We start from the raw sequence: 16,226 nt of genomic DNA, 5'->3' as shown, positions 1-16,226 counted from the left end.
CAGAACCAGGCTCAGGGAGGGGCAGTCTTCTGCTGGGACTGCTGGTCCAAGAAAGAGGTCCGACTGGAAACATGCAGCAGCAGCAAATATTTCATACTGTGTACATGCCAAACAAAGCCTATTAGCCATGTTATGTAACAGTGGTACAAGTTTTCAGTGAGTTATTAATCTCCAGGCTTAATGTAAACAAACTGCTTATCTACCAAACTCAGTAAATACAGCAGCGCCATTTGCGCCAGCATGTTTTTGGACAAATACAGTGCAGTTCGCCGAAATCAGCCTGAATTCTTGTATTCGTTAATCCATGTTGAATTCAGCTTCATTCCATTCCAGAACTTTCACTGTCTATTATGCTGAGGCTTCACATGAGCCAGATCAATCGGGCCCACACCCTCCCTGTTTATTCTAACTCTAATGACCCGTCCCTCACTGTAACCCCGTTGTACTCGTCCACACATGGAACTAATTCTCAGCATGTGCAAAGGAGCCTGTTGCGTTCCTCCACCAGCAGCATCCTGTAAAACAATATGTTTCCAAGACAACAAGTGGTACTGGAGACGTCAAGAAGTTACTGGGAACAGGAGTTGATTAGAAGTGCCCAATCAGGGGGAGAGGAGTATTAGATAAACAGGATGACATCAGTGTCCTAATGTGCACGCAATCCAGAAAATAAATCACTGTGGGCTGGAATATCTGTATTTACTGTTATTAAGCTTTACAAAAGGTTGTGCCAAAGCCTGAGATGTTGCAGCTATTATCTTGTTCATGCCAGGAAATGTGTTTACACAGAGATTTAACAGCCTAAGAATGAACGTGTGTTACGGTCCATTCTTGTCAAACTGACACTGCTGCGTCACTGTACCGGCTTAGTGTATTTACCCAACAAAGTCTGCAAAAAAAGAAAAGTGGTGGAAAACCACAGTGCGGTTACTTGCGTAAAACCTCCTCCACACGGTGCTGAAGCCGTCAATGTTTGAATCAGAATGTAAATATTTGAATGTGCCATTTTTCCTGCTGCGGCTTTACTTTTCTGCATGTACAGAAGACCACATGGGGATTCTGCCTGCATTGAGTCATATCAGATTTTGGTGCAGTCTTGCTAAATCTAGGTCAAAGCAGCTGCAGCATGAACAGATCACATCCAGAGGAGGAACGTACACACTCTGTGCATGCACAACCGCGTTTACGTTCCTGTAGGCTCCAATTTCAACCTCAAGGTCACAATAAAATCCCATCAGACTGTAGCTCCGTTACAATGTGATTACTTGCGCTGTGCAGGATGTTCTCCACTGCTTGTTTCTGGTGTGTGGTACTGATGTAATCATGACATTGAGGAATTTCACACATAGAGGGAGTTTACTTTGGCTTCATGGTCTGTTGATAACAATGACAGGACTATGGCGCAAGCATTGACTGCACATGATTACAACAGCCATGATTAACAGGAAGAGAAAAGGAGTTGCTGAGCTGATATGGATGTGAGTTTATCTCAGATCAGAGATACAGATCAGCTTAAAAGTCACCAGAAACAGATTTGTGACATCAACAACCAAAACCAGAGGGGTGGATGGTACCACCTGGCCTCAGTAGACTGGACTTGATCCCTCTTTGAGGGTGGTAGGGGACAGGTGTTGAGTCAGTGGACTGGCACAGGTTGCTTCTGGGGCTTTGTGTGTCAGCATGCAGACAGCTGATGACTAACTAAAGATGACTAATTGTGTTTGGAACTGACCTGAGTGTAAATCATGTGTTGACTGAAACTGAACCCTTGTACATTTTCTTTCTCCCTCAGCATCTCTCTTAAGCACCTCCCACCCAGATTGTGGTGTTTAGAGGCATGCGTAGCACTCACTACCCAACTCGCCAATATTCAACACAAACTACTGTATGAAATGCAATATATGTTTAGACATAAGACATAATGTCCATTAAATCAACACTAAACAACTTCAAAAATGCAAGAAATGCAGAAATCCTCTTTAATTCATGTTTGACACATGTAAATTAAAGGGTCAGTTACACAACAATGCATATTTTGCTTCAAGGGTTACAAATTTACAATCTCAGTCACATTAAACGATTGTTACCAGTCAAGTCTGTAATTGTCCCAGCACCGCTGAAATTCATCATCTGACCGGGCTCCAGCTAGGCACAGGATCAGGCTCCAGCAGTAAGCTAACGCTAAGCTAACAGTGGTGGCCATTCACCATAGGCTGTGACCAGGCTCCTGCGGCAGTCGGACATCACCGGGACATGATCAGGCTCCACTGCCGGTTGAACATCACCGGGCTGGGCCGGAGCTTCAGCGTCGGCGTGCTACAGTTGGGCCGGGATCAGGCTCCAGCGCCGGTTGAACATCACCGGGCTGGGCCGGAGCTTCAGCATCGGCGTGCTACAGTAGGGCCGGGATCAGGCTCCAGCGCCGGTCGAACATCACAGGGCTGGGCCGGAGCTTCAGCGTCAGCGTGCTACAGTTGGGCCGGGATCAGGCTCCAGCGCCGGTCGAACATCACCGGGCTGGGCCGGAGCTTCAGCGTCAGCGTGCTACAGTCGGGCCAGGATCAGGCTCCACCGCCAGTCGAACATCACCGGGCTGGGACGGAGCTCCAGCTGTGGTGTGCTACAGTCGGGCCGAGATCAGGCTCCAGCACCGGTCGAACATCCACCCAAGGCCAGAGCTTCAGCATCGGTGTGCCACAGTCGGGCCAAGGTCAGGCTCCAACGCTGCCATTGGGCTGGGACCAAATTCCAGCGGAGACCGGCTTCCACCGGGGCTGTTGGTGCAGCTGTTGGGTGTCGGACCAGACCAGTTTAGCCTCCAGGACCAGCAGTGGCTAAGCGTAGGGACGGGCCCTTCTCTATCAGGTGGTGTGGTAGCTACTTGAAGGGCTAAGGTAAAACCTTTTTTTTCTCAACTATTCGTCATGCCAAAAAAAGCCATAAGTGGTGAAGACTTGGACGAAATCAAACAGTCCCTGAACTTCATGTCAGATGAACTCAGTGGAGTAGTAAAACAACAATCTGAACTGCTTGGTTTATTGAAGGAGGTTCCAGACCTCAGAAAAGTAATGCAAGAGAAAGATAAAAAAAATCAGAATACTGGAAAATCGCTTGGATGAACTCGAGTAATACACTAGAATGGAGGACGTAATTGTAAAAGGACTAAATATAACACACCGGTCATACACGAGGGCTGTAGCCGTTGGTAATAGCGCCGGTGTCAATGAGGACTCGCAGGAAGAAATTCATTCCCTGGAGCATCAAATCATTATTTTTTTTTCTTCAAAGGACATCCACATTAACAATAGTGACATTGCAGACTGCCATTCTCTACCAAGAAAAGACAATGGGCCTCATGTATCAATGTTGCGCACTTGTGGCGTAAATTTACGGCGTAAACTTGAAATACACCAAAGTCGCCGTGACATGTATCAAGCAGTGCGCACCTGCCCATTTCTGGCATACGCCTGACGTGATCTTGATAAATGCGGCGGGTGGAAATGATCGTAATTATAATAAACACGCCCAAAAATATTCAGACTCCGCTTCAGACACACCCTCATTTTACGACATGGAAGCCGGAAAGACGGCAATGAAAAAGAACTCCACCAATCACGATGCGCACCAATAGAGCATCAAAAGCGGCTGTCGTATCAATTGTTTTGTAGTATATAATCAATAAAGTGTTACAGTGGTCCCTCATTAATCACTGGAGTTACGTTCTAAAAAATAGCCCGTAATACACGAAACCGAGACGTAGTCAGCGTTATTTTTTACAATTATTATAGACGTTTCAAAGCTGTAAAACCCCTCACTACACAGTTTATACACTTTCTCAATCAGGCATGAACATTTTCTCACTTTTCTCTCGTGTGTAAACACTCTCAAAGTTCAAACCTTAGTACCAAAATAATACCAAACTGTTTTCAGGCCCAAACATTTGTTTGAGAAATAAAAATAGAACGTTTTCCTATAAATAATTATGATGGCATTTAGAACTAACAAATTAATTTTAACAGTCAACGAACGAGGTCGGACACATAAGAAATTATTAATAGTGACTGACAGATCGGGCCTCTGCGTCCTGGCGCTGCGCCTTTTCCCACTCTCGCTGCAGCAGGTGTTTGTTTCCGTGTGACAAACACAGTTATGAGTAGTTGTTGGCGCTCTTTTTTCTTCTGGGCAACAAGATTCTTATAAACAGATACGCAGAACAGAGAACACTGTAAAAAAAAAAGGCATGCAAAATTGGACTAAATACTCCGCGAGACTCCGAGGCCATGACAGGTGAACATGTCAGTAATTCTTGACATGTGGATATTTGCTCATTCAATTAATAAGACACGCCTAATCTCTCAGATGTCTTTATTTTTTAAATGTATTTCTGTATTTATTTTATTGTGACAACCGAATGGAGACGACAAAACCTGGTTGCAGCACGGGCGAATTAAGGGAATGACGAAACTACAGTTGTTATTATCAATTTCATAGTCTACAACGATCACACCACATGAAGTTAAGCTCAGCGCTGCTTTGGCTCCAGGCTCGACGTCTGGAGAAAAAGGCGAGCAGCGCTTTCTTTGCAGTAACGCTGTGGCCACGGATCGTGCTCCATAACAATCCCGCAAAGGTGGGATTTGTATTGATTATTATGTAGTATAATCAGGAAAGTGTTATTTATGTAACATATGCATTGATTTGTATAATGGCACTGTTTATCATGTTGATCATCTTCATTTTTATGTGGATTCCAGTGCTGGTTCATTTTGGTGTATAATTTACGCCACCTCTCGACCTGGTGTATATTTTCAGTGCAGCGTATGCCAACGACCACATTGATAAATGCCAAGTAGCACAGCCGTTTTGGCGTACACCCCATATACGCTCAAATATCGTCGTACGCAACGTTGATACATGAGGCCCAATAAGTCTAAACCTGCCATTATTATTTGGTTTGCAAACAGGAAGTTCAAGAATGATTTGCTTCGACAAACAAAAAGGTTATGAGGGATAGATGTGTATGTAAACGAACATCAAATCAAATCAAATCAATTTTATTTATATAGCACCAAATCACAACAAATAGTTGCCCCAAGGCGCTTTATATTGTAAGGCAAAAGCCATACAATAATTACAGAAAAACCCCAACGGTCAAAACGACCCCCTGTGAGCAAGCACTTGGCAACAGTGGGAAGGGAAAAACTCCCTTTTAACAGGAAGAAACCTCCAGCAGAATCAGGCTCAGGGAGGGGCAGTCTTCTGGGGCTGATATCAATCACTAATGATTAAATGCAGAGTGGTACATACAGAGCAAAAAGAGAAAGAAACAGTCAGTGCATCATGGGAACCCCCCAGCAGTCTAAGTCTATAGCAGCATAACTAAGGGATGGTTCAGGGTCACCTGATCCAGCCCTAACTATAAGCTTTAGCAAAAAGGAAAGTTTTAAGCCTAATCTTAAAAGTAGAGAGGGTGTCTGTCTCCCTGATCTGAATTGGGAGCTGGTTCCACAGGAGAGGAGCCTGAAAGCTGAAGGCTCTGCCTCCCATTCTACTCTTAAAAACCCTAGGAACTACAAGTAAGCCTGCAGTCTGAGAGCGAAGTGCTCTATTGGGGTGATATGGTACTATGAGGTCCCTAAGATAAGATGGGACCTGATTATTCAAAACCTTATAAGTAAGAAGAAGAATTTTAAATTCTATTCTATAATTAACAGGAAGCCAATGAAATAGCACTTTATCGGCACATTGAGACATACGTACGGAGGAGTTCCGCGCGTCGCGGTGGAGCCGCATGACACAAAGCAACGCCGTGATGAAGCCTCACAGGACATGTTCTGGCATGTCCAGCTCATGCACAATTTCTCGGTTAGTCACATGACTGAAAACCCACCGACAGCCGTCTGAATTCCACCTGAAAGCCGTCCTGTGAGACCAACACGGAGGTGGTTTTGTGGCGCGTCCCTCCGCTTTTCTTTCCATGAAAAAAAACTCCTGTAACAGTGGAATGTGCCAAAAAAAAAGCTCTGACCTCGGATATTGCAGTAGGGGCATGCTTCCAACTTTATGTGTCATCCTGGGTTGAGTCTTGCTTTATTCAACAACATCTGTGGTGTCCCACCATGTCGAAGAACATCTGAGTTCCTTTCTGTATATTCTGTTTGTGGCTAACATAGTACCTTGAGGTCCCCTTCTGCAGGTCTCCGCAAACTGCTCCCGGTTCTCCTGGCATTCCTGTGCAGGCGATGAATAAGATGTCACTAAATATCACAAAAGTGTGTGTAGCTGCTTTAAATTTTACTCTGCGATGAATTGTGCTGTGGTTGGTGCTGTCCCGTAGCTAACAACAAAAACCAAAAGTCCAAATGTAGTCGCATGTAATCAGCACAGTCAAACAAACAAAACAAGTGCTCAAGGTCCAAGAGCAGCGTGCAGGTTTCTCTTGCACTCCCAACACCTCTGTGTGTTTCCGAATGAGTGCTGTCTATGTTTAGATGAAATCACTGGACAAAGTCTGTCATCTTCCTGTGTGGACAGAGACTTGGAGGAAGCTTTAATGCTTGTGGACAAAATGAGATGTGTATGTGCACGTGGAACAAAAAGAATGTACATTCACTGCTTTGTCTCAGTTCACTGTTTTACACATGCTTTCACATGAGGTCAGCAGCTGCCTCCCACTGCCACAGCTGCTTAGATTTTCTGAAACCACTCCCTTTAAATCTGTCATGTGATCTTGTTTACACTGAATAAACCTGCTTCAGATTATATTTGACCAAATGGACATGTTGCTGTAAGAACCAATGCACAAGTGTTTAAAGGAACCAAGAAATCCAGGATCACGCCAAGGTGTCAACTATTAAATGCAGATAAAATGGTAATCCCCATACACAGAACAGGGACAAAGGGGTCCCCAGAAGTAGATCAAGGAACCAGCAGCTCAAGTGAAAGGTCGGTGGATTGTATCCTAATCATTCCCCTGGGTCACAGTGCTTTTGAGTGGGATCCTGAATACATATTACCCAATAGAATCATTCAGTATTGGCGTCAGGGAGAACATCTGTCCATAAAAATGTTAATCAAAAGCACATGACACATCGGTTCCACATGCAGGAAAACTGAAAACACATGAATACATCCAAAAATCCCTCCACAGCACACGTACCATGCCAGTGTGATGCTTACAGCACACAGACTGAACTGTTTCTGCTGTGAAATGTCAAAGCTTAGAAATCCAATTTTTGGTTTCATTGCACAAAATAATTTGTTTCATGTATTTTGAATTGCACTACTGAAGAAAGTGATACCTTAAGTTATATTTTGGGCCCGATTGGCCAAGAACCCATGCAATGACTACTAAACTGTGTGGCCTTTCCAAACCTTTGCACACTGGGTTGGTAAACATTTTGTGGGTGATTAATTGCGTACATGACAGCGGGTGGCAACAGGTGGAAATGAGGACTTTGGGTGTGTGACCAAGCAGTTAAGTGTGCTTGTTTCCATTGCAGAAGGTTCCTGGTTCAAGACCACCCTTGTCCATTCTTCATGTAATTTGGAGTTGCATTACGAAGGGCATCCGGCGTAAAACTTGTGCCAAATTAACAACATACAAGGGCGATTCTTTAACTACGGGCACTATTGGCCTTGTAAATGTAATTTCCACCACACCATTGCCTTACAATATAAAGCGCCTTGGGGCAACTGTTTGTTGTGATTTGGCGCTATATACATGTGCTCTGATGTCACTGTTTATCTCCATAGAAACTACCCAAACAATCTTTCATGCAAACTGTTTAAAGGGATATTACAGTGTTGTGGTGGAAATTACGGCAATAGTGTGGGACAACTACATTTTGTTTAAAAAAATCACAACAGTTGTATGACATTGAATACCCCAATTATGTTTTGATTATTTTACTGATATTTTATTCAGAGATATTTTAAAACATTAGAAAAAAACATTTCTTTACCATTCATTTTTATCATTGAAGATCAAAAGTCTGGGTGTGGGACAAGCACAAAACGGCAATATTTGCATATAATGATGCTGGAAAAAAAGTGAAAAAGTCATCATAGACTACTAGAACAAATTTCTTAACACACTTTCATTGTAAAGATAACTATAAAAGTGTGAAATTTCCCCTTTTTTCTGTTTTTCATACAATATGATCAAAGGACATAATAAGTGCCCGTAGTCTAAGAATCACCCACAAATCCACCTCACATCATTATCCTTTCGGTGTTCTTTCAGCTTGGGAAAAAAGAAAAAGTCAGAGGGCGTGAGATTCAGATTGTAGCAGCTCAAATCTTATTGATCACTGATCACTTTGAGCTGATGAAATCAGTTAGCCAGTGAAATCACCTTGTGGAGTGGGTGGTTGCAAAGAAAACCTGCACTCTCTTGGCCCTTTCTGGAATCAGTTTGAGACCTCTGGATTCTATTTCTAAGCTGGCTTGGGAAAGACTTGGGATCCCACAGCCGAGGAGAGGGAAGTCTGGGATGAGCTGCTTGGTCTGCTGTTACTGTGACCCAGATACGCAGTAGAAAATGAATGAATGAATAACTGGGCAACAATAAGACATTACAGTGAAACTGCAGTCTTACTGCAGTGATCCCAAAGCCCCCATATGTCGTCTAACTCAGTGTGGAAGCTGAGGTTTTCTGAGAACGTGGGAAGATTTATGTAGACACAGAGAATAAAATCACAGTGAGCACCTGTAGGGAGATGTCATTAAGAAACAAAAGTCAAATATTCATTGAGATTAAGTGGCTGCTTTCCTATGAAATTATTACATTTTACTGAGAAAGTCATCAAAACTCAAATTATCTGGACTGATGAAGCCTTGAGATGAAATAAAATAAACAGAGGTCTGAACCATCTCACAAATGTTTACTCCATCAAACTAACTAATCTTTTGTATGTGTGCACTTTTGAAATCTTAATTATTCTTTCTAATTTTCTGTGTGTGGTAATGTGTGTGTATGATGTGTAAGCCAAGGAGGATGTTTGAGAATGCCTGAAGCAGCATTCAGCTTGTCACAGTAACACAAACACCTCCCTGTAATGTACAGACACTATTTGTGCTGTGAAATCTAACTATACCCATAATTAACTGCAGAATTTATGCGAACAGATGAAACATAGACAGATTGCCATCAAATGTAGGTTAATCTCAATCTCAATTTATTTATAAAGTACTTTAAAATGCACCAACAACCAAAGTGCTGTACACAACAAAAACAGGCAAGTTAAAATAATTTAATAAATAAAAAGTTACAGTTAAAAGCAAAAACACACACAAAAAAACAGTGTCAAGCTGTGTTAAAAGCCAAAGAGAAAAAATGTGCTTTAAGAGACGATTTAAAAGCAGAGAGAGAATCAGCCTGCCTAATGTGCAAAGGAAGATCATTCCACAGTCTCGGGGCAACGACTGAAAAAGCTCGGTCACCTCTACGCTTCCTCTTTGACCTTGGGATAACCAACAGTGACAAATCAGCTGACCTGAGTGAGCGTGAAGGGGCATAAAAATGGAGCAGGTCAGACAGATATAGCAGGGCAAGGCCATGAAGACATTTAAAAACAAATAAAAGAACTTTAAAATCAATTCTAAAACGAACTGGGAGCCAATGAAGTGAGGCCAAAACTGGTGTAATGTGCTCGCACCTTCTAACACCAGCCAAACGTCGAGCAGCAGCATTCTGCACCATCTGTAGGCGAGTAAGCAGAGTCTGATTCAGCCCAATATAAAGTGCATTGCAATAATCCAGGCGATTAGTAATAAAAGCATGGATTAAAATCTCAAAATGATGTCGTGAAAGAAATCGTTTCATCTTGGCCAGTTGTCTAAGTTGACAGAAACTAGACTTGACCACTGACTTAATCTGAGCATCAAATTTAAGATCACTGTCCAACTTTACACCCAGGTTTATTGCTGTCTGTGTCAGATACTTACTCATGGGACCCATATCCACATTGATTTTGGAAGTATCACTAGGTCCAAACAGCAACACCTCAGTCTTTTTATCATTCAGGTGTAGAAAATTTATGGACGACCATGCCTTAATCTCACCAATGCACTCTAAGAGATGGTTTGCAGAGCATGCATTTTGCTGCTTCAGTGGCAGATAAATTTGACAGTCATCAGCATAAAAATGAAAAGAGATATCATGTCTCCTAAAAATTTATCCCATTGGGAGTAAATACAAAGAAAAAAAGAAGCGGACCAAGTATGGAGCCTTGAGGCACCCCACATGCAAGGGGCGCTGCACAAGATTCAGCAGCTCCAATACGATCACAAAAACTTCTTGTTGGGAAAGTGTAGTGACACGGACCCACAACAGGGGGCGTAAATGAACGGACAATGAAAGAGTCGAATATGAACACTTTACTGTTGTGAATGAGCACAACCACAATACAGAGGAATGTGAAATTTTGCAGACAGTCAATCACAAGGGTGACGTGTGGGCACGCTCGAGGATAGAAGATGTCTGTCCTGAGAAGAACCGGAACCACATGATTTCCTCTGCCACCGAACCCGGAGAATACTGGAGCCGCCAAGTCCCGAGTCCCCAGGTGGCCACCGTCTCCGAATGTCGGATCTGGTACTGCTGGCAAGGAGCAGAAACAATAAGATGTGGGTGTGTGCACACCCAGTAACAACAATGGTGGAGATTCCACCTCCACCTCTCATCCACACTCGTGCAGCTCCTGTCACACAGCACTTATCTGGTGGGGTGTAAAGCGAAGCTGTCGCCGGTCACGCCAATCTCCAGATAATGCACTCCACAGGAAAAAACAGCTGCAAAAATGAGTTTACTAAACAGTTAGTTATACGGCTGAGATTATTACTTTCACAGGTCCATGATATCTCGGCAATGAGGTGGAGATGACGTCCGGGTTTTATGGAGTGAGATGATGTAGTGTAGATGGGTGACAGCTGTCAAGAGATAATGAGTGACAGCTGTCACCCCCGGCTGTGTCCGTGGCGGCAGCGCCCTCTCGTGCCTGAAGCCCGCACTTCAGGCAGGGCGCCCTCTGGTGGTGGGCCAGCAGTATCTCCTCTTCTGGCGGCCCACACAACACTTCTCTCTGAAAGGTAGGATCTAAACCAATCTAAAACAACACCCTTAATGCCCACCCAGTTTTCCGGGCGAGACAAGAGGATCTGATGGTCCACTGTATTGAAGGCGCTGTTAGATCCAACAGGACCAAAACAACACAGTGACCAGAATCAGTAGCTACACAAATGTCATTAAAAACCCGCAGCAGTGCCGACTCAGTACTGTGACGGGACTTAAAACCAGACTGAAACATCTCCAGGGTGTCATGATTATTAAGAAAAGAACTCAACTGGCAGTATACAATTTTCTCCAAAATTTTAGAGAGAAAAGGAAGTTTGGAAATTGGCCTATAATTGGACAATTCAGAAGAATCCAAGCCAGATTTCTTAATAAGTGGGGTCACCACTTCATTCTTGAAACTGGTAGGCACTATACCATTAACCAAACTCCCATTAATAATATTCAATACATACGGTGCCAACATGGAAAAAGCCTCTTTAAAAAGACGAGGTGGCAAAGGGTCATTTGGAGAACCAGCAGGCTTCATATGACCAATAATATCTCTCAAAGACAGCAAACTGACAGACTCAAACTGGTCAAAAACAGCTGAGTATGTCACAGAGATAGAAGGGTCATAAGCAGGAGAACTAATGAGGGCCCTAATACCAGCAACCTTTTTAAGAAAAAAACTCATAAAATTCTCACACAATTCAGTAGAGCTCCCGAGACAATCCATTTGTGGTGCACTTAAAACAGAATTTACAATCTTAAAAAGAACACGAGGATTGTGACAGTTCGAATCAATAACATCAGAAAAGTACTTAAATTTAGCAGCCTTCATAGTTTTCTGATAAAAACGGCAACAGTCACGCAGTAACTGGAAGGACAACTGAGATCTGTCCTTCTTCCACCTTCGCTCAGCTCTCCTACACTCGCGCCTGACAGTGCGCATAACATCATTCATCCAAGGCTCAGATCGACGTTTGGAAGATCTAAGTTTCAGTGGAGCTACAGTATCTAAGACAGTTGAATTCAGAGGTGAAGAAGTCAACATCTAAATTAAAACCGAGACACTCAGAAGAGCTGATCACAGCGTTAAAAGCAGTGGAGAACTGATCAGCAGTGGAAGAATTAAGAACACGACCACGCTGAGTAGGAGCACAAGATTTCACCATATGACAAAACGGAGGCATGTCAAAAACAATGGGCATATGGTCAGAAAAAGCAGCATCATAAACCTCTAAATTAGAAACAGTAAAACCATAAGTTAAAACAAGATCAAGAATGTGCCCATGTTCCTGTGTCGGACGAGACACAGACTGCACAAAATTAAAAGAATCAATCAAATCTAAAAAATCATTGGCCAGCGACTTCAGAGGACAACAAACATGAATATTAAAATCACCAGCTGTTAAAATCCGATCATAGTTTGGCATTATTTACGACAAAAGATCAGCAAAATCATTGAAAAATCATTGATAAAATCTTTGTTATACTTAGGGGGTCTGTAAACAACAGCACACAACACCGGGAGGTCAGAGCGAAGTTCAAATAAGTGAGATTCAAAGCTGGAATAAGATGTTGCCATATTGACCCATTTACACTTATATTGTTCTTTGTAAACAGTCGCAGTGCCTCCGCCGCGTCCAGACGTTCTCGGAGAGTTAAAATACATGCAGTCGGGTGGCATAAGTTCACAGAAAGCACTTGACTCACCAGCAGTCATCCAAGTTTCAGTAACACAGAGAAAATCCAATCCACGGGCCATAAAAAAATCCTTCAGGATAAAGGTTTCGTTAGCCAGTGATCTCGCATTTACCAGCGCCATCCTGACAGGAGCCGGAGCATTCGCCGACTGTCGGGCCCGGGTGAGAGGCTGCAGATTCTGTAGATTCACCCCACGCCCACTGCGGTAAGGAAAGGAGAGATTTGCCGGTTGCACCTAATCCGAGCCGACCACAAGAACCAAAGAGGAGGCAATCGGATCAAGAAAATGCCACGAAATACAGCGAAGAGATGCCAACCCAATATCTCCAGAGAGAGCAACAGGAGAACATGCCAAACTGGCTTTAAGTTTAGTCAGCCTGCCGCTACGTCTCCCACGATGTCTGCGCCTTCTACATGCAAACCAAGCCGGAAAATGACAGAGGTAAGCCGGTATACCCACAGGAGGTGAAAAGTGGAAGATCCTCTGCCCATCTTGACCAGACCGTCCCCGCCACTCACATGATTGACGTATATTTAGGAGTGATTGCCGATCATAAACCAGTAGACAGTTGACATTCCATATAAGCAGCCAAAACAGCAGGAAAACTACCACAGCTCGTAGGGACAGACGGCAAGCCGCAAACACTGGCGCCATCTTGTAAAAGTCTTTGAAAGGTATGAAACGTCAGTCTGTAATTATAACAAAACACATGAAATGTTCATGTTAAGTTGGAGCAAATCAGCCCAGCCGGAGATGCAAAAGAAACCTACCAAACATCCGCGAACAAAAAACCAACACAGTGTGAGCAGCTGGTACATGTGGCACCACAGCCGCTGCTGTGGGGAAAAAACACACACAACATAAAAACACCACAATTTCTAATATTTAATCCCTCTCATCAAGCGGACAATATAAGCATGATCCTTCTGTTCCTCTGTATATGACCCATGGTCATAGACGTACAGTCATGAAATGACATGAATGAAGCAGTGCATCAGTGTCCAGTCGGCCCCGTGCATGTGTCCGGCCGGCCCTGCATGTCCAGCAAGGTGCGCACTGAAGGACACTGCGTCATGTGGACCATAGCTCACGTGGGTGACGTGACATCCAGATCTCCAGCTGAGTGTACACATGATCAGACCGTCCTTCTCACATAATCACATTCTACAATTAATTATTTTAGTTATTTGTTATGTAATTGTGTATGTAGTTATTGTAGTAATTATTTATATACTTGTCTTGGCTCTGTTCTCTGTGTTTTTAATGTAACGCGTCACGTCCGCTGAGCCGTCATTTCCAGCTGTCAGTGAGTGGCTGGCCGGCGATCAGCTGAGAGGTGCCTTGCTGGCCGGTCCCCATGTGATCTTGATTAGTACATAAATATCAGCATGTCATGCAGGTGTGCTAACCCCCCCCCGCATGCCACGTGTTGAGCTGGGAGGCCGACACACTGCAAAGCCACATGTGTTGAGGGGGGAGCCAACACACTGGCACGCCACATGTGTTGGTGGGGCGGGTAGTGGGGGAAACGTGATACACACACAAGCCACATGTGTTTGGGGGGTGGGGGGAAGCGTGATACACATGCAAGCCACATGTGTTGGGGAGGTGGGGGGGGCGACACACATGCAAGCCACATGTGTTGGGGAGGTGGGGGGAGTGACACACTGGTATGCCACATGTGTTGGCGGTAGTGTGTTGCTTGGTGACGCCACACTCATGGGGCCCTTCGACAATTTTCACAAACAGCTCAAATGTGGTCAGCTGCACTCTTGCACACTTTTGTGCCAGGTGCGTGACTAGCCCTGCCTTTTCTAAGTGTCCAGTGAGCGGTGTTGGATGTTCGTGTGTGGCACGTGGAATATGGCTGACACCTGCCAAGCTCTGGATCGAATGGGCACTCACAGGCATTCACTGCCTTTCAGCCACTGGTGTACGCGAATGGTTGTAGTGACAGCTGTACAGCTGCATTTCCGATTTTTCACGAGTGGCATTTGACTCCTCCTTCGTGTGCCATTCTGCCTCAATCATGTTATGTGTGAAGGGGCCCTAACAATTTCAATTTCAATTTATTTTCATTTATATAGCGCCAAATCACAACAGAGTTGCCTCAAAGCACTTCACACAGGTATGGTCTAACCTTACCAACCCCCAGAGCAACAGTGGTAAGGAAAAACTCCCTCTGAGGAAGAAACCTCAAGCAGACCAAACTCAAAGGGGTGATCCTCTGCTTGGGCCATGCTACAAACATAAATTACAGAACAATTCACAGAACAATTCACGGGCAAATATACAAGAAATGATATTGGCGCACAGGACAGGAGGATCACCAACACGAATACAACTCCCGTCTCTGGATGGAGCTGCACCTTAAACAGAGAGAAAAAACAGAATCAGCAATCAGAAAGACAAAAATACTGTTGTGAAAGTGTAGGGACACGGACCCACAACAGGTGACGTAAATGAACGGACAATGGAATAAGCCAAAATACAACAATTTAATGTTATGAATGTGCACAACAGAACAGACAACACAATTTAGAACACCAGTCAATAATACAAGGTGACGTGTGGGCAGGCTCGAGGATAGAAGACACCTGTCCAGAGAAGAGCCGGATCCCACACGCTTTCCACTGCCAGCGGATCTGGAGCACCCCAGAGCCACCAAGCGCTGAGTCCCCAGGTGGCCACTGCCTCCGGCTGTCAGATCTGGTACTGCTGGCAGGAAGAACAGACAGGTGATGGTGGGTGCGTGAACACCCAGCAAACAGTCAGAAGAGGGTGGGAAACACCTCCACCTCTTAATCACAATATTCCAGAATTAAGTGCAGATCCTGTTGGTATACTTAGTAGTCCCCAACCGAGGAGCGGAGTACGCCAACTCCCCAACACACGACTACTCCTTACGTACAAACAGGTTCATCTGCAAAAGTAATGTTACACACAGAAGCAAAGACGTTACTACTGTTGTGTTTACTCAGGCTGAGCGGTTTACCTGACAGGTAGATGATTTCTTGGCAGCGAGGTGAAGATGCTGCCCGGCTTTTATGGTGAAGTGGTTTGAGGTGAAGATGAGTGACAGCTGGTGCTTTTGATGAGTGACAGCTGTCACTCCCGGTTGCTCCGGCGCCCTCTCGTGCCTGAAGCCCGCACTTCAGGCAGGGCGCCCTCTGGTGGTGGGCCAGCAGTACCTCCTCTTCAACGGCCCACACAACAGGACCCCCCCCAATGGGCGCCTCCTGGTGCCCAACCAGGCTTGTCCGGGTGACGGGTGTAGAAGTCGGACAGGAGGGCCGGGTCCAGGATGAAGCTCCTCTTCACCCAGGAGCACTCTTCGGGTCCATAACCCTCCCAGTCCACCAGATACTGGAAACCCCGGCCCTGTCGATAGACATCCAGGAGCCTGCGCACAGTCCAAGCAGGCTCCCCATCGATGATCCGGACAGGAGGCGGTGCCGGTCC

The sequence above is a fragment of the Thalassophryne amazonica genome, chromosome 14 (genome assembly GCF_902500255.1).
Source record: "Thalassophryne amazonica chromosome 14, fThaAma1.1, whole genome shotgun sequence".
NCBI classification, from domain to species: domain Eukaryota; kingdom Metazoa; phylum Chordata; class Actinopteri; order Batrachoidiformes; family Batrachoididae; genus Thalassophryne; species Thalassophryne amazonica.
This window is presented reverse-complemented; position numbering follows the sequence as displayed.